This window comes from Saccopteryx leptura, chromosome 12 (genome assembly GCF_036850995.1).
Source record: "Saccopteryx leptura isolate mSacLep1 chromosome 12, mSacLep1_pri_phased_curated, whole genome shotgun sequence".
NCBI classification, from domain to species: Eukaryota; Metazoa; Chordata; class Mammalia; order Chiroptera; family Emballonuridae; genus Saccopteryx; species Saccopteryx leptura.
In genome coordinates this window covers 19,070,612-19,097,340 of record NC_089514.1, presented here as the reverse complement: position 1 = coordinate 19,097,340, position 26,729 = coordinate 19,070,612, and the positions used below count along the sequence as shown (strand labels likewise).

Here is a 26,729-nt window from a genome sequence, read left to right as displayed (position 1 = left end):
TAGATATTTATGTGACTTTCTCAGCATCTCAGATATTTACTAAAATATCACCTCATTAATGAGTGTTTTCTGGCCTCCTATTGAAAATTAATTAACACAACACACATCCCTTGTTGCATTTCTCTGTCTTATTTTTCTCCATACAACTTACAACAGCTAAATATGCTTTATATATATGGCTAATTAATTTTGTTATGTCCCATCTTCCTACACTAGAATGCAATCTCCATAAAGGTCAAGATTTATTTCTTGGTCTACTTTGCTCACTCTCATATCCCTAGAACCTAGATCAGTTCTTTAGTACATAGTAGGTGCTCAATAAATAATTATAGAGTGAATGTTGAATGATTTTTATTTCCCCTTAAAAATTTATGAAGAACTAACTGGATTCACAGACCAAAATTAATGTGCAACAAACTGATAGAAGTCTGTGAAGGTTTTCTAGGTAGTTTGCAAATCTGCCATATAGGTAGTTTATATGAACAGCTGGCTTTCTCTGAAGAGATGCCAACCACAGTGCAAAAGCTCTGGAAAGACTAGCCAAGAAGTGACATATTTAAGTCCCATCATCTAGCAGTTCTAGACCAAAGTGAGAAAGGCTGCCTGCAAATATATGAAAAGATGAAGGAAAGAAACAGAGATCCAGGAAAGTATATGAGACTCTGATTTCTATCCTACCTTGTAAATTATATTGCAATCAATGCTATATTAGAGGGTTATAACAGTGGCTCATTATAAATAAGTAGACCACACAATCACAAATAGTTTCTTTCTTAAATTATCTTCAGATTCATACATTTGAAAGCTAATAAATGTCTAGATTCTTGAGTCTACATCCATCCTAAGACCTCATTTCATGAATATTTGAATAGCTCACTCCTGACCTAGTTTGGTTATTAATTTCAAGCATTTATTTGTTTTCTAAGCTCACAGGGACAGTCTCATGAAGTGATAATCTAAATAAACCCTAAGTGGCTTTATTAAATAAACTCTTAGCGTGATTGACGCCAGTCTTTTATATCCCAAAGTGACTTAATATTAAAAGAAGGTCATCTAGGATATGAACTAACCGTAAATACGTGGTACTCTAAAGGTAGAAAGACAGTTATCCAATTGTCCAGGCTTATGGTGCTAAAGAAATAAATCAGAACCATTTTATATGTTTGCTCAAATATATACCATATCATTTTTGTCTGCTGAATAGTGAAGATAATTACAATGATGCCAAACTAAATGTTTAATTTTAAAGTTTTCCTCTTAGCTTCCTTTATTCAAAACATTTTTATCCTAATATTTTAATTATTATTAGCATTTGTATATTTAAAGCCAAAAGTTAACTAACAAATCACGACTGGATCTTTAACATTAAATAAGTTTTTCTTCTTAGCACAAACTTTGCAGAGCTGACAAATGAATATAAGAGTTGAGGCCTGACAAGCAAACATTCCTCTTCGTTGATGCTTTTGTTCAAAAAGAAACTGGCGATGCCTTTTCTCACTCCCGTGGCCTGCACAGATCATTCTAAAGCATAAAAGTCCTGGTGAAGTTCATGGTTTCAAACAGCAACAAAGCCAGAATCTGTCAGTTTTATGTCAGAACAAGAAGAACAAAAGGGTTTTCATCCCAAGCTCTTTCCCTGATAATAACCACCTTTTCTTGAGAGCCTGACCGGGAACTGTTAATGACAGAATGACCAGTAGGCATATCCTTACTTCTGCTGTTACCAAATTCAATTTCACACTGACAAAGAAATGTATTACTCCCAATAATGTTTGTTTTCTGTTTGATGAAAATTCAGTCTTTCCTTGAAGAACACACTGGCACTTATGTGCACAAAGCCTAATATAAGGGACAGTATTAAAAGCTCAGAAGACAAAGAACCAGTATTGCACGAATGGCCTGCTCGTCTGTAGCAGCAGCTTCACTAAGCTGAACGCTCTTCCCTAGTGGACATCTTACCGGTCTCTGCAAGTGACTCGGGCAACACGGCTGGTACTGGAGCACTCAAGGTCCAGTACAAAAAACAGAAGCCCTACGAGGCTTTCCTACCAGAGGGAGGTGGAAGGCTGAAAGAACGAATGCCAATGTGACTGAATCTAGATGTGGATACCTGCAGGAAGGACTACTACCCCAGGGCCAGGACACAGGAGGGAGGAGGAAGAGGTGGGGGAGCCCAGGGGCCCGCCTCCATGCATTTCTGGGGTGCCTCGAGAGGTCCTGAAACACCCAGCACGGGGCCTCTACAGTGTGTCCGTAAAGTCATGGTGCACTTTTGACCAGTCACAGGAAAGCAACAAAAGATGACAGAAATGTGAAATCTGCACCAAATAAAAGGAAAACTCCCAATTTCTGTAGGATGATGTGGCAGCATGTGCACATGCGCAGATGATGACATAACACCGTGTATACTGCAGAGCAGCCCACGGCCATGCCAGTCGAGATACAGTGGACGGTACAGAGGAAAGTTCAGTGTGTTCTGTGGCTCACTAAATTCGAATCCGTGACCAAAGTGCAACGTGAATATCGGTGCGTTTATAATGAAGCACCACCACATAGGAATAACATTACTTGGTGGGATAAGCAGTTGAAGGAAACCGGCAGTTTGGTGGAGAAACCCCGTTCTGGTAGGCCATCAGTCAGTGACGAGTCTGTAGAGGCTATACGGGATAGCTACCTAAGGAGCCCTCAAAACTCTGTGCGTGAGCCCACATCGAACTGCACTGGAGAGGTATGAAACTGGGAGAGTTTTCCTTTTATTTGGTGCAGATTTCACATTTCTCTCGTCTTTTGTTGCTTTCCTGTGACCGGTCAAAAGTGCACCATGACTTTACGGACACACTGTATGTCAGACCTGGGCCATGGGGGAGGTACATGCAGCAGGTGCTCAGACAGCCGGGATGAGGTACGTTGCACACTCTAGTGGGGAAACACAGCTGGACTCTACAGAACCAGAACTGGATCTACGGAGGAGGTACCACTCAGCGGGATGCAAGGCTACCAGCGGACTCTGCTGACAAGTGCTGGAAGGGCCAGGAGACGCCACCCTGGCAGGCGCTGGGCTACCCGAGGAGGCGCTGGTGCAGGGTCCACGGCAGGATTCCGCAGCGCGGCTCCGGGAACGGCCACAAGACGCTGAAGTTCAGAGCTTTCCGCTGCGTGGACAGAGACGCAGGAGCTGAAGCCAGAGAGTGAGTTGCTCCCCACCCCCTTCCCTTCTCAGTCTCCGGCCAGGCCCTCCCATTTGCAAGACCAGTGGATCAACTTCTGTTGTCTCCTTTTATAGATATGAACCATGGAGCAACGACTCTTCTGAAAACACATCGTTGGTGATCAGGACAACACCAGATCATAGGTTCCCTGATTGCCAGTTGTTTATTTTTGTTACAAGATAGAGGCCAATCTCAACATTGGCTTCAAAGTAAAATTGTGCTGTTTGAAAAGGGGTAAGTGATTTGGGATTTTAACAAAAATTAAAGACAGTTTAAGATTTTCTTAAACTCAACAAGGGTGCAAACGTGAGATTCTCTCTCTTCCTCCTCCCAGGCCTACCCGGGGGGCGGGGGGCGGCCTCTTTCAGCTCTGCTTTCCCCTGGCTCTGCCCCTGCCTAGCCCCTATGCCAAACTAACGCCCCTAAGGTTTTAACTTTCTGAATAAAGAATTATGGGGTCCTGCATTTTTCATATTTAATAAGTATAGCTAAGATACAGATTTTGTGTAATCTTAGTGATGACTTGTTCTTCTTTCTCGGCCATCTTTAAATTTAACATGATACATACCAAATTCTTCTTTCCGGTAGTAGAAGCTGCACATGTCCTGTGTGCTCACTACCAACAAACTGAGGAGTGAGTCAACTGGCGAGCATGGCTTATTTTACAAGAGCCTCCTACGAAAACTAAGAAACCCGAATGTAATTATATGATGTCAAACATTTCAGACAGACTTTGGATATAGTGTATAAAGTTTTTAAAAGCCACCTGTGAGCTGCAAAGTTCAAAGTCATGATTTTTCACGCTCAATTTTTCAGATGGAACAGAAAAGTGCAGAGAAATCGGAATCAAATATTGCAGCGTTAACATCATGGCTTTTAGGAGAAATGTCTCCAAAGCTACCATTTATTGTTTCTTTTCACTTTTACACCTTGCAACACACAGACTTATTTTGTCCACTAGAATGGAGAGGTGATTTCACTTAAAGACATATTTATTCAATAAAAACCATTTCAACATTAAAATTTTCAAGGATCGTAAGAAAACACCGCTCTCTAGTGGTGAAACCCTGAAATAGCCGAGTCATCAGGCAGACTGCCCTCCGGTTGCCATGCTGACTCTCCAGGTAGAGAAGGGAACAACAGGAAGGTCTGAAGTTTGGGTGTTAGTAAAGAGACCTCTAGAAGACTCCATATATTTGATGTCCCTGAGAGCACAGGATACCCGGGGGCACAGAGGAAGCAAACCACTGCCAGAAGGATATTGATCAACGCAATGTCTGATCCTCTTTCAAGAGTGCTGGGAAAAACCTGGCGCTAATTAAAATAGTGTGTGGGTAAAGTCCCAGGGACTTTTCTGAACCAGAATTAGGCATTGGATGGGCCATCAAGAGGGATCAAGAGCCCAAGTTACCATACCAGCTCAGGATATAAACAATGAACAAAGCAGGACTGCCGAGGACTCAAGTTCACTGAACGTTGGTCTCCTTAGCAGGCGGGAGGGAATGAAAGGCGACCAACCAGCCAACGTAAACACTTAAGGCTTATCCAGACAAGCAAATATTTTGGCCTAGCTCTACCCTTTGATTATGCAATCATGTCTTGATGAGTTCCTAAAGTCTGCCCCTGGTCCTACCTCTGTTCTAGAGCTCTCCATCCTGACTTCAGCCCCGTTTTTCATCTTTCCAGTTGCCTCTAATGAAGCAAGAATTGTATAAGGATCACCAGTTGATAAGTCAAAGTACATATAGATTATCCAATTAATTCAATCAGAAGGATAAATCCCATACACTCCAAAAAGCCTTGATATAGAACAAATCCTTCAAATGAGAGACAAAATAGGACTAAGATATATATCTGCATTGGCAAAACATCAAAGAGTTCATGAGAAAGAGAGAGCTACAGAGGACTCTTAGTGAATTCTCTGTCCATAAAATATGATGCTAAGACTAAGAGAGAGAGGCTTTTCTAAATTGTGAAGCATTATAAAAATATTTTTTAAACTGCCAAGCCCTCTATAGACACTAGATCCTTTGTGAGTTATTGTTCTGCTGGCGGTCAGAGGGAGGATGTAATAATAGTCATCTGAATTTATGGAAGGCCTATCATCTTAGACACTTGTGTGTTCGAATGCCAGCTTATTAATCCTCAGGACTATCTTATGAGAAAGTAGCCAATGTTATTAGCTCCTTTTGCAGATAAGAAATTGAGACACAGACAAATTACGTGGCTTAGACAAGGCTCGCACAAGGAAACTGGGAGTAGAAGGAAAAATCGTTAGCTACAAAGGTGGGAATGCAGTCCACAGATAAAGGGTTCGGAGGTTTGACCATCTTCAGTTCAGACACATGGAGAAAGTTGGCAGCATCCCAGCTGAAGATATCTGAGGCAGAGGGGATGACACGGTGAAAGGCCCAGGGAGTGTGTGGGGTGTTGGGACGGCGGCTCAATGCAGGGGACACCAGGGAAGTAGACACATGAAAACCACGGCTTGCCTTGCCAGGCATGACGGACATTCTGACTTCTTCTTGGCCTGAAGCCAAGCCTTGCTGTCCCCCCACACCTTCCAACAACACCAGGGAGATCATCACATGGTCATCAGGATGCAATCAGTTCAAACATGCTCCGAAATAAAGATTTGAATGAGGGATACGCTTATCCTCCAAATAGGAAATCACTCCAAATAGGAAGCACACAGTCACAACAGAGCACTGATTAAAATGAGAATTAAACAACAAAATGCGTGAAGAGGAACTCACAGAGGCGAGTCAAGAGTCCATAAAATGTCATTCAAAAATAATTCTGCAGAATCTACTTCCTATCCTACTACCTTCTTTTAATAATAAACTTTAGTTTAAAATAACTGATTCTTACTTATTTTGTAGACAATGTTTAAAATAAATTTAGAAATTACACTCGATGTTTTATAAAATGAATCAGTAAGAAAGTTGTAAATTGTACACTTGTTCAAAAAGGAAGAAGGTCTTTCAAAAAGAGTTTTATAAGGCAGTTTTGATTTAACCACATCCTCTACAATTATTAACAAGGTAGAGCCCTGGCCGGTTGGCTCAGCGGTAGAGCGTCGGCCTAGCGTGCGGAGGACCCGGGTTCGATTCCCGGCCAGGGCACACAGGAGAAGCGCCCATTTGCTTCTCCACCCCTCCGCCGCACTTTCCTCTCTGTCTCTCTCTTCCCCTCCCGCAGCCAAGGCTCCATGGGAGCAAAGATGGCCCGGGCGCTGGGGATGGCTCTGTGGCCTCTGCCCCAGGCGCTAGAGTGGCTCTGGTCGCAATATGGCGACGCCCAGGATGGGCAGAGCATCACCCCCTGGTGGGCAAAGCGTCGCCCCATGGTGGGCGTGCCGGGTGGATCCCGGTCGGGCGCATGCGGGAGTCTGTCTGACTGTCTCTCCCCGTTTCCAGCTTCAGAAAAATGAAAAAAAAAAAAAAAAAACAAGGTAGAGAATGAAGGAAAAGCAAGTTGATGATCCCATTTCGCATGCACACACAGACACATGCATTCACACACACTCATCTGAAAGATTACTCGAAATGGAGAGCTACAGATAAACATAAAAACAACTCTCTCGTTAACAAACACTAAGTTATATTTCACAATAATAGTAATAAAAACTGAAGAAAAAACATCATGGTATCCAAAAAGAAAAGAAGTTATTGAAAGACCTCTGATATCAACATTCTCAATTAATTTACTAATCATAACAAATCTGGAAGAGAAAGTAAATTGTCAAGTTGCAACAGGCAAAAGTGCATAGGTTAATTATAGGGAACTTCAATTTTAGGACATGGTCAAACTCAACTCAAGACATGAGAGAGCAAGCAATTATATAGAAGGTAGCCAAAGCAATGCACTCAACTATCCGTACCGAGTATTCTTTTTCCTTGAGCTAGGAGAAATTCCCACCGATGCATAATGAAAGGACATCTTTCACTATGTTAGCCTAGAAACATGGGTCTCCCCGACGTTTTCACATCTATCCCCGCTTCCAGGCAGAGTGGATATTTAGTGAGGATGCTCAAGTAGCATATACTGGCCATCATCCATTCTTATAGGTCAGTGGCTGTGCTATATCCATTTTTGAATATTTGTAATATCATTCTGCATCCAGGAAAGCATCAACCTAAATTGTTCATCTCTCTTTTATTTATTTATTTTTTATAGAGACAGAGAGTGAGTCAGAGAGAGGGATAGACAGGGACAGACAGACAGGAACAGAGAGAGATGAGAAGCATCAATCATTAGTTTTTCATTGTGTGTTGCAACACCTTAGTTGTTCATTGATTGCTTTCTCATATGTGCCTTGACCGCGGGCCTTCAGCAGACCGAGTAACCCCTTGCTGGAGCCAGCGACCTTGGGTTCAAGCTGGTGGGTTTTTGCTCAAACCAGATGAGTCCACGCTCAAGCTGGCGACCTCGTGGTCTTGAACCCGGGTCCTCTGCATCCCAGTCCGACGCTCTATCCACTGCGCCACCGCCTGATCAGGCGTTCATCTCTCTTTTAAAGTCTTTAAAGATGACTGGGTATATTATTTGTTAGAATGGATTCTTATTTTTATGTTTCTTTATTAAAAATATATATTGTGAAGGGAGAGAAGTGGCACTATGTCATCTGAATTGATAAATCAGATATAAAGATGCCCTTGAAGTGTGCTTGTCTGAGCCAGGGGAAGGTGGGCACCATCTGCTATAACAGAAGGGAGGGATGGGAGCAGCAGACGGGACCGTGGGATAGAAAAGGTCAGGAGAGGCCCCTGTCCGCCCCACGGTATCAGGTAGAATTTATGACATGGGTTCAGGAGGGTGAGTTGTCTGGGTTCAAATGCCAGTTCCACACTGGGGTCTGCGGGAAGAAGAAGGGAAAACAATGTTTCAAGTAAAAGGAATATGATACACAGGACGTGAACACAGAGTGAACATGTTTCGTTCAGGAAACAGGAAGTAGCTGAGGAAGGCTGGGCCAGCACAGTGGGAAGGGACAGAGGTGGGAGGTCTGGGGAAGTGGCCAGAGGAAAAGGTGCAGAGGCCAGCAGGGACCCATCCTGAATGGCCTCATGAGGCATCCTGAGGTGCTTGAACTTTGACCTATAAGCGAGAAGACACAGAGGAGTTTAAATTAAGGGAATAATGTGACCTTATCTATAATTTACATTTTAGAAAATAGAAAGAAAAGGTGGGGTAGAGCTAGAGACAAGGAGAGGTGGCAGTGGCCTGTACTAGGAAAGTGCTGATGAGAACGGAGAGAAGGGGACAGAGCCCCAGCCATTCCTCGTCCCCCATTCCTACGCTCCGCAAGGGCTACAGGTCATCCCTTGAGGTCCTGTACTCAAAACTTCCCTGGATTCCATTTTTGAGCTTCAGCCTATAGGGACACACAGCTTGGAGGTAACGGCCTTAGTCTGTGCACCAGTTGAACCTCTCTGGCCTCTTACAAAGGAAGGGGGAGGGAGGTGTTTATAACTCACTAACTGCTAATTATCTTCTTTTTTTTTTCCAATTGTTGCTGAATTTTTTCTCTCCAATACAACAGTATCTGCTTGCACTACTAGGAATTTAGTGTGAAGCAATAGTTTGATTATGGATTTTATTTATCTTCATTTGTAAAAGACAATGGAAAATAAATCCAGTCTCAAAACAATCTATACATAATCAAATCAGTAATTACTCTCTTAAAGAACCATGTACCAAAGTGAAGGGATAATATAGATAAATGCTGTTATTTAGTCCTTCATTATGGCTACAAAATCTCCCACATTCACTAAAAGTCTTGTAGTTAAATCTACGTCTTGTGAATAAATTTTATGAGTTGTAAAATAGGAGGTGTTAAAACTAGATAAGACTTTGTGTTTCCCACCAATCCGATAATGATGTAGAGATGAGCAAAGGCCTCCTTCCCTTAGGGCCATGATGGGGAACCTTTCTATAAAAACCGCCCACTTTTGCAGTGCTGGTCAACCTGGTCCCTCCCATCCACTACTGGGTGTTCCAGCTTTCATTGTGGGCCAATTTCAGTGCCATTTGGTTGCTCTGCTACCATCCACAATGAAAGCTGGAACTCCCACAAGTAGGCTGGAGGGACCAGGTTGACCAGCACTGCAAAAGTGGGCGGTTTTTATAAAAAGGTTCGCCATCACAGTCTTAGGGATTTCTAGATTTCAGAATATCCCTCGGTATATTTTGAAAGTAGAGCCAAGTCAGGTTTATATATTATACTTGCCTTGAGGGACAACCAATGTGGTTTAGAAGAAAGAACATGACACCTGAAATCAAAAAACTTGATCAAGTTTCTAAACCTCTCTGAACTTGGACTTTTACATTTATTAAGCAGGAATAAGAATGATAGTTTTTCACCATGTTTTGTGCGAATTAAATGGTCTGTGCTAAGGCCAAAAAGTGCTGTGGTTTGGGGAAAGTTCTGTAGCTGCTTTGTCAAATCACGTGATCAGTAGCTGCATGTGGCTACTGAGCCCTTGAAATATGGATGATGCAACGGAGGAACTGAATGTTTTATTAGGTAATTTAAATTTTAAAAGACATATGTAGCTCGTGATTACCGCATTGAACATGCAGCTCTAGAGTATACTTCGGGTTTCAATTATTCCTACTGCAAGTTGATGAAATCTACGCCGCCCTGGACATCCTTAGGTTAGTAGTTTCTCCTTGTTTAAGAATAAGTGTTTCTCTTATACGTAGGCAAAGGTAGGTATGTAACCGTTTTAAACACAATTTGTGAGACAGCTCAAAATGCGATATTTTTGGCCACCACTTTCCTTTTAAAGATGTACTTCCTGGGGGGAGTTTTTTTTCAATACCACTGACAAAAATTCCCTAGTGAGTCCGGTGCACCTTCTGGTCACTCTTACATTGAAAAAAAATCCTGTGGTTACTTTAAATTGCAAAATGCAGTTTTGATTCATGAATTAGAATGCCCCATCCCACATCCCATCAGCATGCTAATCTAGTGGAAGACAGACTCCCCGGCCCCCTGGCCTGCACATCCACCCCCGCTTTTCTTCCACCTCCTCCATCACCCAACTTGCGAGCTCCTGTTACCGAAGCCTCTCAAGTTGGAGCAGGAGGAAGGAAACGGAGAGATAAAACAGAACATTTGTAACCTACCGCCCTGATGGTAACTGGCTTTGCCTCTGCAATGTTGATTGCTGATACTGTGTGTAGGAGGTGTGTGCGCGCGCATGTGTGCGTGCACGTGTACGCGAGTGGGCCTTGGGGTACCCTCAGAAGCTTCAAACGGCCTCTGGGTCGAGCGATGCATCTAATCTTGTCAGCTCTGCCTCTCCTGGCTCCGGGTTTCTAACAGAAAACATGCCCCAGGCACCCCAAGCCTCCTCTAGCCCGCACTCAAAACAGCACCGTCCCTCTTTCCGAACCGCTCACACTGGGTCAGCTGTTCAAAAACCAGCCTCCCCAAATCCTCCCTGTGTTTTTTCTCGTGATGTTTTTCCTTATAGCCTAGAAGTGGCTGAGGATATCAGGAATTGTGCAAATATCCCCAGTTAGAATTTATAGTCAGATATATCTTTTCGGAACCTGAAATCTGTTGTCTTAGAACAGGGGTCCCCAAACTCTTTACACAGGGGGCCAGTTCACTGTCCCTCAGACCGTTGGAGGGCCGGACTATAAAAAATACTATGAACAAATCCCTATGCACACTGCACATATCTTATTTTAAAGTAAAAAAACAAAACGGGAACAAATACAATATTTAAAATAAAGAACAAGTCAATTTAAATCAACAAACTGACCAGTATCTCAATGGGAACTATGGGTTTGCTTTTGGCTAATGAGATGGTCAATGTGCTCCTCTCACTGACCACCAATGAAAGAGGTGCCTCTTCCAGAAGTGCGGCGGGGGCCGGATAAATGGCCTCAGGGGGCCGTATTTGGGGACCCCTGTCTTAGAATCTTAATCAAACTTTCCAACTTAACATCAGCTGTGTTAACAAGCAGCTAAAGATAGGAAATTGAATTTAAAAATCAGCAATACATGACCAATAAATAAACTCTGGCATATCCATAACCATGTGGGGGGGAAAATGTGGTATCTTCATGTGCAGTGACATGGGTCAGTTTACCGGAATCAGAAAATAAGGGAAAGGCACCCGACACTCCATAGGATTCGGACACTTATTACTGGAAGCATTCAAAAGAAAGTGGAAGCGGCCACGCTCTACTCGCAGGCGGAAACCCTAAACCTGGCATTTCAGCTCACTTCCTTTCTCTCATCTCCAAGGCTCGGTGAAGTCTGGTCACCTACCTATCAGAATCATTTTCTTAGGGAAATTCTCCCCTGTACAAATATAGCACTTACGTGACCCTTCCCTTTACTTAAATTAGGCTTTTTTGATGTTATTTCAATAACTAAATTCTAAACTTTCTGAAGTTAAGGACTATGATACTTTGATATCTCTCTTCCCAGTCTGTTCCCACCTATTCTTTCTCACCTGTTTTAATTGGAGTAGACTGAATAGATACAAAATCCACCACCCCTACTTACTATTGACATAATATTTCTGCGAATCAGTTCTTTCATCTCTAAAATTGGTCTGATATCATTATATTTCCTCCAAAATTAATTAAGATAATGCCATTAAAAGTGGTTAGGACAGTATTTGGCACATGGTAAGCATTCAACTGATGTTAGCAGTTGTTCCCAATATTATTATTGTTAATATAATTATAAAATAAATGTTTGTTAAATAGAAAAGTCTAGTCAATCTCTCACACCATAGGTTGAGAAACAAGAAAGTTGACATGAGATCAAACTTTGTACTATATTTTAAAAATTGCAGTGTTCCAAACTTATCTGAATCTACCAGAGGCCAAAAGAATCTGGTTTTCACTTACATTTATAAAGATAATTTAATTAGAACATAAATAAGTGTTGAGATTGGGAAGAAACAGAAACTCTCGTTTATCTTGGCTGGGAATATAGCCTTGTATAAATATTTTGAAAAGCAATTTATCAGTATCACATAAAGTTAAAGATGCATCTACCCATGGCTCAGCAAATCTATTCTTAGAAATATTGACTAGTGTAATCCCTCCATTTATACACAAGTGGCATGTGGAAGAATATTTATTACAGTGCTCGGGATGATAGCAAAATACAATCTAGATATGAATCTGAATAAGTTGTACTACAAGAATCAAGATGGATTAATTTCAAGAATAAATGTTGACAGAAAAAAGCAAGTTGCGGGTAAATAATGTATACTCGAATGTTTATATAAAATTTTTAAACATTCAAAGCCATATTATATACCATTTATGAATATACTCACACAGCAGTGCAAAGACTAAAATAAAAAGAGAGAAAAGAATAAAAACACACAATGAAGAGAAAATGTACAAAGACAGGGTAGCAGTAACCACTGACCTGGAAGGAGAACAGGATCAGAGATGCCTTTCAGGTGAGGTGTTATGGCCTTGATGGCAAACCTTTTTAGAAAAACTGCCCACTTTTGCAGTGCTGGTCAACCTGGTCCCTCCCACCCACTAGTGGGCATTCCAGCTTTCATGGTGGGCAGTAGCGGACCAGGTTGACCAGCACTGCAAAAGTGGGCGGTATTTCGCCATCACGGTACTATGGAATGGTGCACCTGAAACCTATGTCATTTTATTAGTTGATGTCGCCCCAATAAAATCAATTAAAAATAAATATTAAATTGAAAAATTTGTAATATTTTACTTGATAAGCTGGAAGCTGAGTACACAAGTCTTTGTCATGTCTCTCTTTAAATGTCTAACTGCTATGTATTGTATTTTTTAGGAAAACACCTAAGTACAGTGCTTTTCCCAATGGAAATTGAAGACACAATAATTTCCCTCTCCCACTCCTGGAAATTATTCCTGGTGGCTATCCTTTTGGCTAGAAATGAAGATGTTTTTCTTTATTCTGAGGATGGGCCCTATAAAGAAGTCTCATCTCTGAGCAAGGTGGTGGCTACAGTAATCAAGAAAAAGTGAAATCATGGGAGGAAACCTTTAATCTGCTCTCCCTTCCCTCCCAATCCCCAAACACCAGCAGAGTCTTTCCCCAGCAGTTCTTCTAAAGAGGGCCAGAAGGAAGAGCCCTGACCGGTTGGCTCAGCAGTAGAGTGTCAGCCCAGCATGTGGAAGTCCTGAGTTTGATCGCCAGTCAAGGAATGTAGGAGAAGCATCCATCTGCTTCTCTACCCCTCCCTTCTCCCTCCCTCTCTCTCTCTCTCTCTCTCTCCTCCTGCAGCCATGGCTCATTTGAGAAAGTTGGCCCCAGATATTGAGGATGGCACCATGGCCTCGTCTCAAGTGCTAAAATGGCTCACTTGCTGAGCAACGGAGCAATGGCCCCATATGGCCAGAGCATCACCCCATAGGGGGCTTGCCAGGTGGATCCGGTTGTAGCTCATGCAGGAGTCTGTCTGTCTGCCTTCCCGTCTCTCACTTAATAATAATAATTTTTAAAAAGGATTAAAGACATGTTAGAAAAATTTTAAAGCCATATCAACAACAAAACTATGTCCTTGAAAAATAAAAGTAATTAAAAAAAATAAGTTTCTCCCTGTGCAACTCAAAGTTACTGATTGTTATTGATATTGCCTAAAATCATCTCATCTGTAAACTTTTGGGAAGCACTGCTCTCTATGAGAGAGTCTCTACACCTTTTTCTGCTGACTTCCACTCTGTGCATCCTTCCAGGACTGGCCAAGGCTTCACCACCTCCCAGGGCACCCTCTTGATATTTATGCAACATGACCTCTCCTTCCTCTGGCATGCTGGGGGGAACATTCTTCCATGTTTTGGAAAGTCACTCCACTCTGCTTTTGAGTGACTCATATACAAGTTTTTTGAATTTATTATTTTTCTGGTCTCCAATGATTACAGTTCAAGCAAAGATTTGTGGAGGCTGCCTTTTAACCCCATGATAAGAGCATCATATCTTCTAAGGAGTGGGAATTAACCAACAGAATGGCATGAGTGATGGATGGATCAGCACTTCCTCCCTTTAGGTTTTTTTATGAGTTCATATCTCCTCCCGTGGACCAGGTTAACTCCAAGTCCAGTGGAAGAACACTGTAAAATTGCTAAACGTGATTGTTAAATGACTGAATGACACTTCCTAGAGAGAGAGTAGACCATAGAGGGCATTCAACAGCAAAACTAGCATTGCCCTTTTAGATAGTGCACTATATTTATCGTGGCCCTCTGCAGCTTTTCTTCTTGTTTTCATTCTAATGCTACCCTGGACTTGCTGGCATTCCCACGACATTCAGAGAGTTTTCACTTAAACATATCCCATGCAAAGCTTTGCACACTCATCACAAATACTGGTTGGTGTCACCAAACCAGTACTTAGTTTTCATAGACAGCTAGGCATATGAGCGGTTTTCCAAGAAAAGACTTTCCAACAAGTTAGTAATGACATGCTTTCATGTTTAAAATAAATAAAAGCATAAATTGTCTTCTGTCTTCCAAATTAGATAAGACATTTTAAGATAAGACTGTGTTTAACAGATACCGTCTTAATAGTCTTTATCATCTTGAAGCCACAGGAACAAAAATAATCTGTTAATAATAAGTTACAGGGAATGTGAAAGAACTGGAATAAATAATACATTTGGTTGTACCTATATTTTCCAAGTAAGTTTTATAACCTAACTATGACTCCATAATTCCTGTATCTCTACGGTACCCATGAAATCATATTTAAAATCACTACTACAAACTAGAGATAATCACAAAATTAAGTTAAAGAAGGTATGAAAAGAATCACCACAAAGGTCAAGGCAACTTTAAGAACACATCAGAAATACATCATAATCACTACTAATTATTGTTATGTAAAAACTAGGCATGAACATAGGTGATTCAGTATCAATTGTGAAATTAGAACCACCAAAAATGGACTTGTACATTTTTAAGAAGTTGGGGACACTTTAATAAATGAGAGGCACCAGAATTTTCACACATTTTCTTTGTCTTTTTAAAGATTGTAGTGACGGCCCTGGCCGGTTGGCTCAGCGGTAGAGCGTCGGCCTGGCGTGCGGGAGGACCCGGGTTCAATTCCCGGCCAGGGCACATAGGAGAAGCGCCCATTTGCTTCTCCACCCCCCCCCCCTTCCTCTCTGTCTCTCTCTTCCCCTCCCGCAGCCAAAGCTCCATTGGAGCAAAGATGGCCCGGGCGCTGGGGATGGCTCCTTGGCCTCTGCCCCAGGCGCTAGAGTGGCTCTGGTTGGGGCAGAGCGACCCCCCGGAAGGGGCAGAGCATCGCCCCTGGTGGGCGTGCCGGGTGGATCCCGGTCGGGCACATGCGGCAGTCTGTCTGACTGTCTCTCCCCGTTTCCAGCTTCAGAAAAATACAAAAAATACAAAAAAAAAAAAAAAAAAGATTGTGGTGAAAAATACATAACATAAAATCTACCATCCTAACCATTTATAAGTGTACAGCTCAATCATGTTAAATATATTTACAATGTTATGCAACCAATCTCCAGAGTGCTTTCAAATTGCAAAACTGAAACTCTATCCCCATTAAACATTTCCTATTTTCTCCCTTCCCCCACTCACTGGCGATCACCATTCTACCTTTTGTGTTTCTATGAACTGGCGTACTCAAGTTATCTCACATAGTGGAATCACACAATATTTTGGCCCCTTTAATCTGCTTTTAAGGGCCATTGAAACTTAATTAGGAAGAAGCTAAGTTTATGTTCCATCAATTTTTGTCTAACCATCTATGCAGTATAATGCACTATGTTAATTTCACTCTTGTAACCCAATGAAGTAGGTTTTACACCAACTTTGTAAAGGAGGAAACTGAGGCTTGACAAGGTGAAGTATCTTGTCAAAGGTCACATATTTGAGGCAGTGGGGCCACTGAATCCAACTGCATCTGACTTCAGTGCTCACTGTCTTTTCAACACACCTGACTGCTTTTGAAACACTTAAGATTTTCAGAAGATTTCAATCACCTACATATTCGAAGCAAATCAAAGTGGTTTTGTTTACATTTGATTTTGAATATTACCTGTCTTCCTCCTATTTATATAAATTATTTTCTTTTATTTCATGTCTCAAGGTATTATTCTATTCCATGTGTCAAAGTTTGTCCTAAACCATGTCCCACAGATTCACAGAAGATCAATTACCCTCCCTTTTTCCTTTCCAAGCAGGGCTTGGGAAGGAAGAAGCATTTAGTTTCTTCAGTTGTTCTGGAAATAACACAGTTTCCTTTGTGTACCATATATCAGGAGCAAAAAGAATATTGATTTTTAAAAACAACACTTACAGTTGTGGAAACGAACCCAACCCTCTTCAGTTCAGGAACATGATGTGAGTGAATGGAAGTTACTCAAAGAAAAGCAAGGGCTGTCTTCAAACGTGTCCTGCTCTGTGTGTGACATCTGAACTGCAGCTCACCAAGCCATCTGGGACTAGAAGTCCCGCCAGTGCAGCCCCAGGCTGCCCAACCAGAAACCTGAAAAGGCAGAAGAACTACAACACCCACAATTCACCCTCCTCACCTGAAACCAGGAGAGAAGGGTGGATGGTAGTTTCACCCTAGCAAGAGTAAGTGGATGGGAAAGCAAAGCGGTAAGTAAATATATAAATATATATTAGGTGGGTAGATCTAAGAACAATTTATAAATACGGACCACTTTCTATAAAAGGAAACAGAAGTGGTTTGATGTTTGCCAAGAAGTACGAAGGTGCCCTCGGAGTTGGCAGGAACTAAAATATCTTCATGCCAACACATCCCCATGCGACCGTGGAACCGGCCCCACCACATTCTCTCTGCATGATTCAGAGTCGAGGAAACCTTGCAGCCTGTGGAGCAGGTGGATGCGGACTTCCAGGTGAGGACTGAACACTCCCGCATCAGCACTTTCGCTCAGAGCTGCTACAAACACCATGGAGACGTTTCAGCCTTCACCTTCCAAAATGCCCTGGCTTCTTTTCTTAAATGTGCTTTTGAAACTGTGAGCAAGACAGAGCCCTTGTCGCTATTCCCTTCCATTTTCCTTTCCATCTCCTCATGCTGGGTTTTCCTTCTGTATAACCAAGCCACCATTATTTCTGCTTGCTCGAAATTCAAGAACAAGAGATTTGGAGTAGAAGAAAAAAGATAAATTTTAACCTTGGGAAAATGAAAGGCGCGCTACGTGTTTCACTTCTTTGCAACATCAGGAACGCAGAGTGTTCAAAGCAAACAAACAAAAACTAAGGGAAGCGTTTCTTCCATTTTTTCCTACAGAATCTGTCTCTAGCCTTTTATTTCCTGTTAGACACAGCCTGGAAAATGGATACAGACAAGTCTTGGCATGGGTTGAGCCCAGAAATGTAATGGGAGCATTCAGCTAAAGTAAGAAGATAGTAGAATAATGACAAAAGAGAAATGTCTTTTCCCTCGTGTGTACCTTCTCTTCCTCTCTGCAGGCCAGCTCCCTAAGGAACCCACCTCGGGACTTTCAGTTGCCCAACCTGACCCACCCAGAGCTATTAACGTTTCCACTTGGGTCATCCCACAGTCCAAACTATTTTCCTTTGCCCTGGGTCCCTCAGTATCCCGCTAGAACTTACCACTCCCTGTGTCATTGATACGCCTTTCAGAACAAATGGTTCTCTGTTTCCACAGCCCCTACAGATTTTGTTCTCCATGCTGTTTCTTCTCCCTGAAATATTTTTTTGTCCACCTTTAAATACTCAGAACTTTCCTTTCTTTCCAAGCTTAGTGAAAAGACCAGGGGTCCCCAAACTACGGCCCGCGGGCCACATGCGGCCCCCTGAGGCCATTTATCCGGCCCTCGCTGCACTTCCGGAAGGGGCACCTCTTTCATTGGTGGTCAATGAAAGGAGCACATTGACCATCTCATTAGCCAAAAGCAGGCCCATAGTTCCCATTGAAATACTGGTCAGTTTCTTGATTTAAATTTACTTGTTTTTTATTTTAAATATTGTATTTGTTCCCATTTTGTTTTTTTACTTTAAAATAAGATTATGTGCAGTGTGCATAGGGATTTGTTCATAGTTTTTTTTATAGTCCGGCCCTCCAACGGTCTGAGGGACAGTGAACTGGCCCCCTGTGTAAAAAGTTTGGGGACCCCTGGAAAAGACACTCTTCCCTAAGAAGCCCTCCGCGGTTTACCCTAACGTGAATTATTCTCGCCCTCCTAATAAATTCCATAATATTTCACGTGGTCTCCTCACGACAGATTTTACACCTTGTTTCACTGTAGTGTGTTTACATGTGTACACACAGGCAGTGTTACCTTCCTAGTTGAAGGCAAGATCTTATTTTATTCCCACCTTACTAATTCAGTAATTTACATAAAGATGTTTCTCATAAATAATCCGTAAATGAGATAACTGAGATATTAACTCTAAGGTAGATTTTAATATCTAACACCATCTTTTATTTCTTTTGGAAAACATTTGCACTTTAAAAACTCTCTACATACCACTACCAGAACCCTCCTGTGGAGTAGTCTGGTGTGGCCTCTACAACTTTGGTTACACGCAGGTTAGGTATTAAATCGATCCACTGGACCCCTGAACGTACCTGAGATGTAGGTTCTCGTGATGGGTACTTACTGTCTAACCAGCCCTGCCGCAGGCACTGTCCTTGGCATTCTAACAGCTTCCCTACAACTGGCCCTCAGGCCCATGGCTGCACCCTGGTCAGTGGGCCTGGGCCTCCATCGATGATTGTTTGATCATCAGCTCTAGCGTTCCTGGTTTCCTTTCCCTTAAATCTAATCTGGCTCTGATGACCAACCTCTGCCCTTGGTCCGCTCAGCAGTTCTTCACCCCTAATCCCTCCCACGGAAGGGAGTTCTCTCAGCATCCAGTCCTCACACCTCTGCTTCTAGGGGTGCTCCCGGGTCTCACACACCCAGCTGCGTCTTCTAGCTGCCAGCCCCTTGGAAGGAAGTGAACCTTCCAGATACTGCTGACATGCCAGGAGATTTCTGTGGACCCTCAGGCTCGAAGACGGACTGGTGTAAGCGGCTGTTTCTAGCAAGTCCTCCCAGTCCTTCTCTAGCCTGTCAGAAAGACTGCCAGCCCCTCAGCCTGAGCCTGGGAGTGTGACCTAAGCCATCTAACATCGGGCACGGGATTCATCCTCAACCTATAGCTCAGGGTTGCGTCCTTAAGAAAGTCTTTTTTGAGTTGTTAGCCTTTCCTTGCTCCTTATACTGATTTATACAGTTGTTTGGGAGAACACGTTGTTCATTTCTCCCCTGAAATCATGATTATTTGCAGCCATGAGATTTACTGTATCTAAATTATAACCGATGTATGGGCGTAGGTGATTTCCTGAGAGACAGGAAAAGGTATGGAAAGCCAGGACCACCAACCCCGGTATGCGGGGAGAAGAAAGTGGAGGTCGCGTGGGGCTCTAAGGGGGCTCCGGGAGGAACCAGGGGGCAGTCTGAAGAGTGAAACACACGCGAGAGGGCCTCGTGTTCAGCCACACGGACAGTGCACCGCTGCACACTTTCCCCCCTGGGACAGCTAATCAGGGACTAACAATGTCCTCATCCATCGGTGCGGGAATGTGAAGATGCCAAGAGGCCCAGCGTCCCTGCCAATGTCAGGGCTCAGGACAGAGAGGCCACACTCTGCCTTCGTGACTCCAGAGGAACGGTAAAAACCATCCTGCCATGGACAGCATGCTGGACACTGTTCCCAAAGGGCCCGTTGGTCACATGCCAGGATCAAACCACACTCCTCCACTCCTCCACAGCAGGTGACCAGCGGGACCCAGATGACCTCACCTGGCTGCAGACCCCCTCTTGCCCGCACACCATACTGTTACGTCTGCTCTCCTACCATACACTCAGGCGCTGTCCAGCAGAGAAAGCGGGTAAGGAGAGGGACAAAATGAAAGACTGAGAATTGAAAAGGGAGTCACCCAAAAGGCCGTGTAAGGTAAAAGAGACGGCGAGGTACTGAGTTGTGAGTTGAAACTTTGCTTCACATGTCTGCGCGCTGATGGTGACGACCTGCACGGAGGCCGAAATGCCAGGGGCTCGCTGTCGGGCCGGCCGGTAGGTCAGGGAGGAGCACAGCGCTCAGAAGGGCTCATCAGACACAGCTATCTGGGATCGGGAAGTGGGAACTGGCGGCACAGAGAAGCAGAGACAAAAGAGAATCCGTGATCATGGCACAAAAAAAGTCCTGCTCTGGATGTGGCTGTCGCGGCCATGGAAAGCCCAGTCCCAGACGTTAGGTGACGATCGTACAAATGGCGGTTTCTGGGGCTTAGCAGAAACAAGTCATTTATCCAGGAGCGTTACTGTAATTTGGTGGCTGCTCTGGCTTCACCAGCCTTCCCAGCAATTGTGGAACTGGAATTTGGTATATTCTTCAACTGGTATTAGCTAAAGTCATTTACTATTGCTCAAAGCTAAAAACGCTGATACAACTAATGCAACTCTTACCTCACTGTAACAGGCATTACCTCTGCCTGCGCTACTATATTTATACTGCATCAGAGCAGGGACCGGATCTTATTTCATCTTTATCCAAAGGCTCCACAACGCCTGGCAATGGTGCATATTTCCTGACCTAAATTGGAATGACCAGTAAAATGAGGAAGCCTTGCTTAACATTCTAACTTAAAAATTATCTGACCACACGGAAGCTCTCAGCCACTTACTAAAGCAGAGGAAATGTTTTCTCTTCATGCCACATCTGGTTAAAAATTTAGACTTTAGCCCCGTCTGTATCTAGTAGGGATCAGGGCAAGTGACTATTTGTGCCTGAAAGGGGAAATCAAGCACAGAAAAAGTGGTTTAAATATGCCCAGGGTGTTACTTAATAATCAAAAGGGGATTTTTCTGGTATCCTTCAATGACCTATGTTAAATGTCACTCATGTTCAGGCCCCATAGTACAAATACAACAGAAAGCGTACTAGGAAACAGCCACATTCCCCACATGCTCAGATTTTTCCCAGTATGAGCCTATCTTGGAAAGAAAAAGGCCACATTTTCAAACTTATAAAAAAGTTCCCCCTGGACTTTTTCTCCGTCCTGTTTTAGTCTCTCTTGACTCTTAGACCCTTAGGTTGTCTGTCTATGACATCGATTTCTGGTTCACTTTGTCCCTGAGTCATGATTACACTGTAACTTTCCAAAAATAGTTAATAACTTCTGCCATTTATCAGTTAATTTCAGTGAATAGCTCAAACCCTAGTAAAATGTTTGGGCCAAAGTCCATTTAAGTCAGATTGCTCTTATTTCCCTAGATTAAAAAAGTGAGCCAAGTTGTTCTCTGACAATTTCATATTTTCCTTCGTTACATTTTTCTGGCTCTTGACTCAACCGGAAGACAAGCCATCCTGAAATTGACCCCCACCAAGCTGAAGCTTAGAACTTCACCGCTGTTTTCTCTCATCCGGGGCTCCCAGGATAACACAGGAAATGCATGGCGACCCTGCGTGATCGCAGATGTTTGCATGCTCCCTTCGCACTAGCCGGCAGCAGAGAATCCTCCGTGCAGTTTTCGCGAGACCGCCTACATTCCTTCGTTCCTTAGCTTGAACCTCCTTCCTCCAGCAGCTGTAGGTGAGGTTGAGTCCTCTCAAGTCACATCCTTCTGATCCTGTCCTCATGTCAACTCTCTCTCTCTCTCCCTCTCTCTCTCTCTCTCTCTCTCTCTTCCTAGCTCTCTTTTTCCACTTCCGTCCCTCCTAAAACCTGAAAGAGCTGCTACACAAAGGACTCACTGATTACAGTAGGCCCACCTGGTAACCCAGGACACTACCTGCCCGTTTTAAAGTACAGACCTTTAATTGCAGCTGCTAAGTCCTTCCTGCCATGCCAGGTAACACATTCACAGATTCCAGGGATTAGGATGAGGACATCTTTGAGGGGTCATTATTCTAGCCACCACGCTGGGTTTCCACCTCCGGAAATTGGGTAGAGTGAGGTCCTATGCAAACTGCCTACTGGAGTTGAGAGAAAACATTTTCAGCTGCACACAGAACCAGTGTGAGGAGAACACAGAGAACTGAAGAGGCAGAAAGAAAGGCCCTGGGTCCTCCACACATCACCTGCTTCTGTGCTGTCACCCGTTATTTCCTTATGAGAGATCCATGACTCAGTTCTAAAAGTGATGTGCTCTCAAGAGCAATGAAGTTAAATCCATTTGAAAAGGGTTCCCGCTGCAAGGATTCACCAACCAACATTTTAGTAGGATTAGTTTATGCAATGGGCAGAGTAGGGGAAGGATAAAGGCAGCATCAAATCGAGGAGTGGGAATTTGCCCGTGTCAGAAAGACTATACGCAGTGTCTCTCACACCCACGTGAGAAAGGAATGTCTTCCCGTCACATGAAAGAATCTAGCAGCAGATGTAACTTTTCATGCCTTGGAACAGGTTCTCTACCGCCCTGACTGACCACAGGTGACTAATCACACAGGACTGGATTGAAAATCAATGTTTAAACTAAAGTTGGCCAAATGCAGGCTAGGCCAGGATTTTTCAAACTGCATGTTAGATCATTTTGTGGGTCATGAATCAATCCATCAACATTTCTTAGGTAAACTAGAATATATGAAAATGGAACAGAACACAATGGATACAATAGAATGAGTAGAATACAATGCATTAGAGTGGATCTCAGTGCATTTGACTAAAAAGGGTCAGTGTTGTTTCGTGAAGTGTTTATTTCATTGTGTGTGCGTATAAGCGTGTGTCTGCATATGTTGCAGGATGGGGCAAACACAAACTGCTTTGTTTCTGTGGGCAAATATGAAAGCTACAGAGCCAAACAGGGGTCCTATTAGGTATTCTAGCATGAGAGCTATGTGCTATCAGGGTGTTTTTTTGTTTTTTAATATTGGGTAGTAACTAACTCACAAACCAATCAAATCATTTCTATTGTGTCATACATATGAAAAGCTTCAAACAGAGTTACGGGCTCTGGAGTATTGCAAAACCAAGATAAGCACCTTGACAAGACGGAAAATAGAAAACCACAACTAGTCAAAAGTGTGAGTAATATGCAGAGACCGTGGGAGGAGAGAACAGCGGGGTGCAGTGTAGGTGATTGGGGTGCAGTAGAAACAGACAGAGAAGCAGAGTAAGAGAAAGGCCAGCCCCAGGAATGGCCGAATCACAGAGTTCAGAAGCATGAAGCACCCACTTATAAGGGCAAGACAAAGTGAACCGTTCAACAGACACTTACTGAGGGCTTCCTACGTGCCAGGGACTGTTCCCAGAGCTGGGCACACTGCAGGGAAGACACAGACTCCAACCCATGCCTCCGTGAAGTCTGCATTCTACTAAGAGTTATACCCTAAACTATGTGTGAGTTCTTTCTGATTGTACAAATGTCACGGCGACTTCCTGTGCCCCTCACTTTGTTCTCTGTCCTCTCAACACGCTCATCATGGTATTGCTTGCAAATGAAAAAGCTGAATGAATGTGGCCCAAATTAAAAAATGATGACTTAGAGTTTTGTCCACGGCTGGTTCTAAATGTACAGAACTCTCCTTCTGAAGGGGAATGAAGTAAAAACACTTCCCTCTTGCAGATAGCCAGCTGTGGGAACGACAATGCAGAATGAGGTCAATAAAATATGAGAAAGGGCTGCATTATTGTTTCTGGTTTACTCATTTGCAGGATACATCCTTATTTTTTTTTCTGTTTTTAATTAATTTACTTATTTGGCTCCAATCAATGATTCTCTTTTCAGGGAACCAAGTATTACCTTTTAGTCAAAATTTGCCTAACTCTGTTAGTATTCCTCAAGGCATATCCCTTCTGCCTTTTCCAGACACACTCAAGATCAGTCATCTCTTGTCTTCTCCTCTACTCTGCCCTTTTCTTTCATTGGAATCCTTCCTTACTCACACATCCCTCACGTCCTTCTGACTTTATAAAGACAACAAACTTCCATGTCACCCTCCAGCAACCATGATCGTTCTTGTTCCCATCACTGACAAGCCTCTGACAGATCTCTCTACACTTGCTGTCAGTTTCCTCGTCCCCTTCCCAGTGCTCACCCCTTTCTCTCTGGCTCTGCTTCCATCAAGCTCTCCTTGTGGCCAATGGAGTCTTTTTCCATCTTCATCTTTCTTGATCTCTCAGCGGATTTGCACACCCAACTCAGTCAGGTGATACCGCAGAAGAGGGGGAAAAAAACCCTCCAAATCCTCATGCTCATTGCAAAAGGTTTCTTTCTTGCTCACCCTGCCTGTTCGCTGAGGGACAGCAGGAGGGCTCTGCTCATCTTAATCACTCAGGGATCTAGACCTTCAGAGAGGCCTTTCTATTCTGAATATTGCCCATTGTCCTGGTAGACGGAGTGCTGGGTACATTTCCCGTAGATAATTATAGCATGCCTACAGTCAACACACATTCTTTTTGCTCATAATTCTTCAGCCCAAACTGAACACACGGCCACACTCACCCACCCTCCATGATCTCTTGACCCCTTCCTATCCATCCATTCTTGTAACCAAGAATATGTTATCTTATTGATTTACTGATACTATCCTGACAAGCCATGAAATAGAGCTAAGAATGTACTAACAAAATAAGCTTATAAAAGTATTTCTGTAAAATGTAAAATCCAGTTTGTTGGTTTTATAACCATGATTCAATATTACCAGTTTAGTGATCAAAGTTATATATTTTGTAATAAATCAATAGACTATACAGTCAACTCTGTATTTCCACCTCTGGCCAACCACTTGTTACAGTATAAAGGCCTATTCCCCCTCCAGCTGACACACATCAAGGGTTAACACCTGAGCAAGAAGGACAACCACACATCAAGGGTTAACACCTGAGCAAGAAGGACAACCACACATCAAGAGTTAACACCTGAGCAAGAAGAACTACACATCAAGGGTTAACACCCAAGCAAGAAGAACAACCACACACCAAGGGTTAACTCCGAGCAAGAACAACCACCACACATCAAGGGTTAACACCCGAGCAAGAACAACCACCACACATCAAGGGTTAACCCCCGAGCAAGAAGAACAACCACACATCAAGGGTTAACACTTGAGCAAGAAGAACAACCACACATCAAGGGTTAACCCCGAGCAAGAAGAACAATGTTTCTCCTACTCCCACCATGCTGAGGCTTGCAATTCTGACTCTTGGTTCAAGGCCAAGAAGATAACCTGACTGTGGGAATCTGTGGACACTTGTTACATAAAATAAAAATCCTAGTTTATAAGTTACTTGCTAGCTTCAGTTCCTGTAACAACCAGAGACAAATGCCAGCTTTGCGATGTGCCAGCCCAGGGAGAGGGACTGGCTGCCATCCACTCAGCTGAACAGGCACTGGGTCCCCTCAGCAGGAGCTCCCCGCCCCTTCCTTTTGGGTCCCTTGTTCCAGTTTTGCTTATCCCCTGCCCCTTTGCCTGCACCTGAACAGGGGGCTGGGTTTTTGAGGACAGGAGTCACTCATCTTCTCAGATGGTGGGCACGTGAATAAACCTCTTTCCTTCACACCAACACCTGAGTCATACAATTGGTTTTCATGGCAACCTGATGGTCATTTTTCTGGTTTCATTCTCACATTATAACACTCGCAATAATTTGCTCCTCTCTGGAGGAAGCTTCTTATAGTTCCTGAAATTTCCCAAGTTTTCTCCCACCAAAGAGTCTTTGCACACTCCTTCTATCCAGAATAACCTCTTCCCCCCATTCCCTCTAGTCTTGCCCAGCCATGGAAGAGCCTTCTTGTGAGCATCCATATAAAGTTTTTAATTCCACAATAATTTCTTAGAACATTCATGTTTGTTATTCAGGGAAGTTCCACGAGGCCAGAGCCTGTGTTCATGTTCCTTCATCATTATTTTCCCAGCCACTAGCACGGTGGCGGATACAGCAGATGCGTGATCGACTTAGGACTTGAGAATTTTGCTAAAATGTACTTGTTTATGAAATTATTAGTGATAACTCCCCTCATAAAGGAAGCACAGTTGCCCATCCTTCCCATTCATATTTCACGGACAGTCTCCGAACATGATACTTGGGGAGAGACTAGACACATATCCAGATGGCCATTTCAATAAAAAACAATCAACCGCAACACTGTTGCAGTGACTTCCCCCACCCCTTTACATTTCGAAAGAAATTTATGCATTTCCAAAATAAGAGTTTAAAGTCATGGGTACGACATTTAATAAATACAGTCCTGCCGATTTCACTGAATTTCTGGGAAATGAAATTAAGTAACCCCACGCATGAATGATTAAGGCAATGTGTCACCCTAAATTCCAAGCTGGTAGCTTGAGGTAGTCATCCGAAGAATTGGAGCTGTCACTATAAAGAAGATAATTTATCTCAATTTGGACATAGTAACTCTTTTAAGTTATTAAGGTTCCTCTGCTGAAACTTTAAATGCTGTTTTACAGATATGTTTCTTCATACTTAAAGGGTATAATTTGCATATGAAATTGATTGCATGTGTAATTAATTTCTTAACGATGGACAAGGCACCAGAAATTTTACATTTTTCAGATTCAAATCTA

At 43.1% G+C, this 26,729-nt stretch overlaps 1 protein-coding gene across 6 annotated transcripts in view; it reads right to left on the bottom strand.

The window, feature by feature from the left end:
- Positions 1 to 26,729, bottom strand: part of MACC1 (MET transcriptional regulator MACC1) — a 203,505-nt gene that overhangs the window by 39,160 nt on the left and 137,616 nt on the right. For 3 of the 6 annotated variants that reach the window (XM_066354191.1, XM_066354198.1, XM_066354197.1), the window contains exon 1: positions 16,513 to 16,613. The exons of the other annotated variants lie outside the window; for them this stretch is intronic. The gene's annotated coding sequence lies outside the window, so the exon portion shown is untranslated. Of the gene's footprint in view, positions 1 to 16,512; positions 16,614 to 26,729 lie in introns of those variants that run through there. 6 annotated transcript variants of the gene reach the window in all.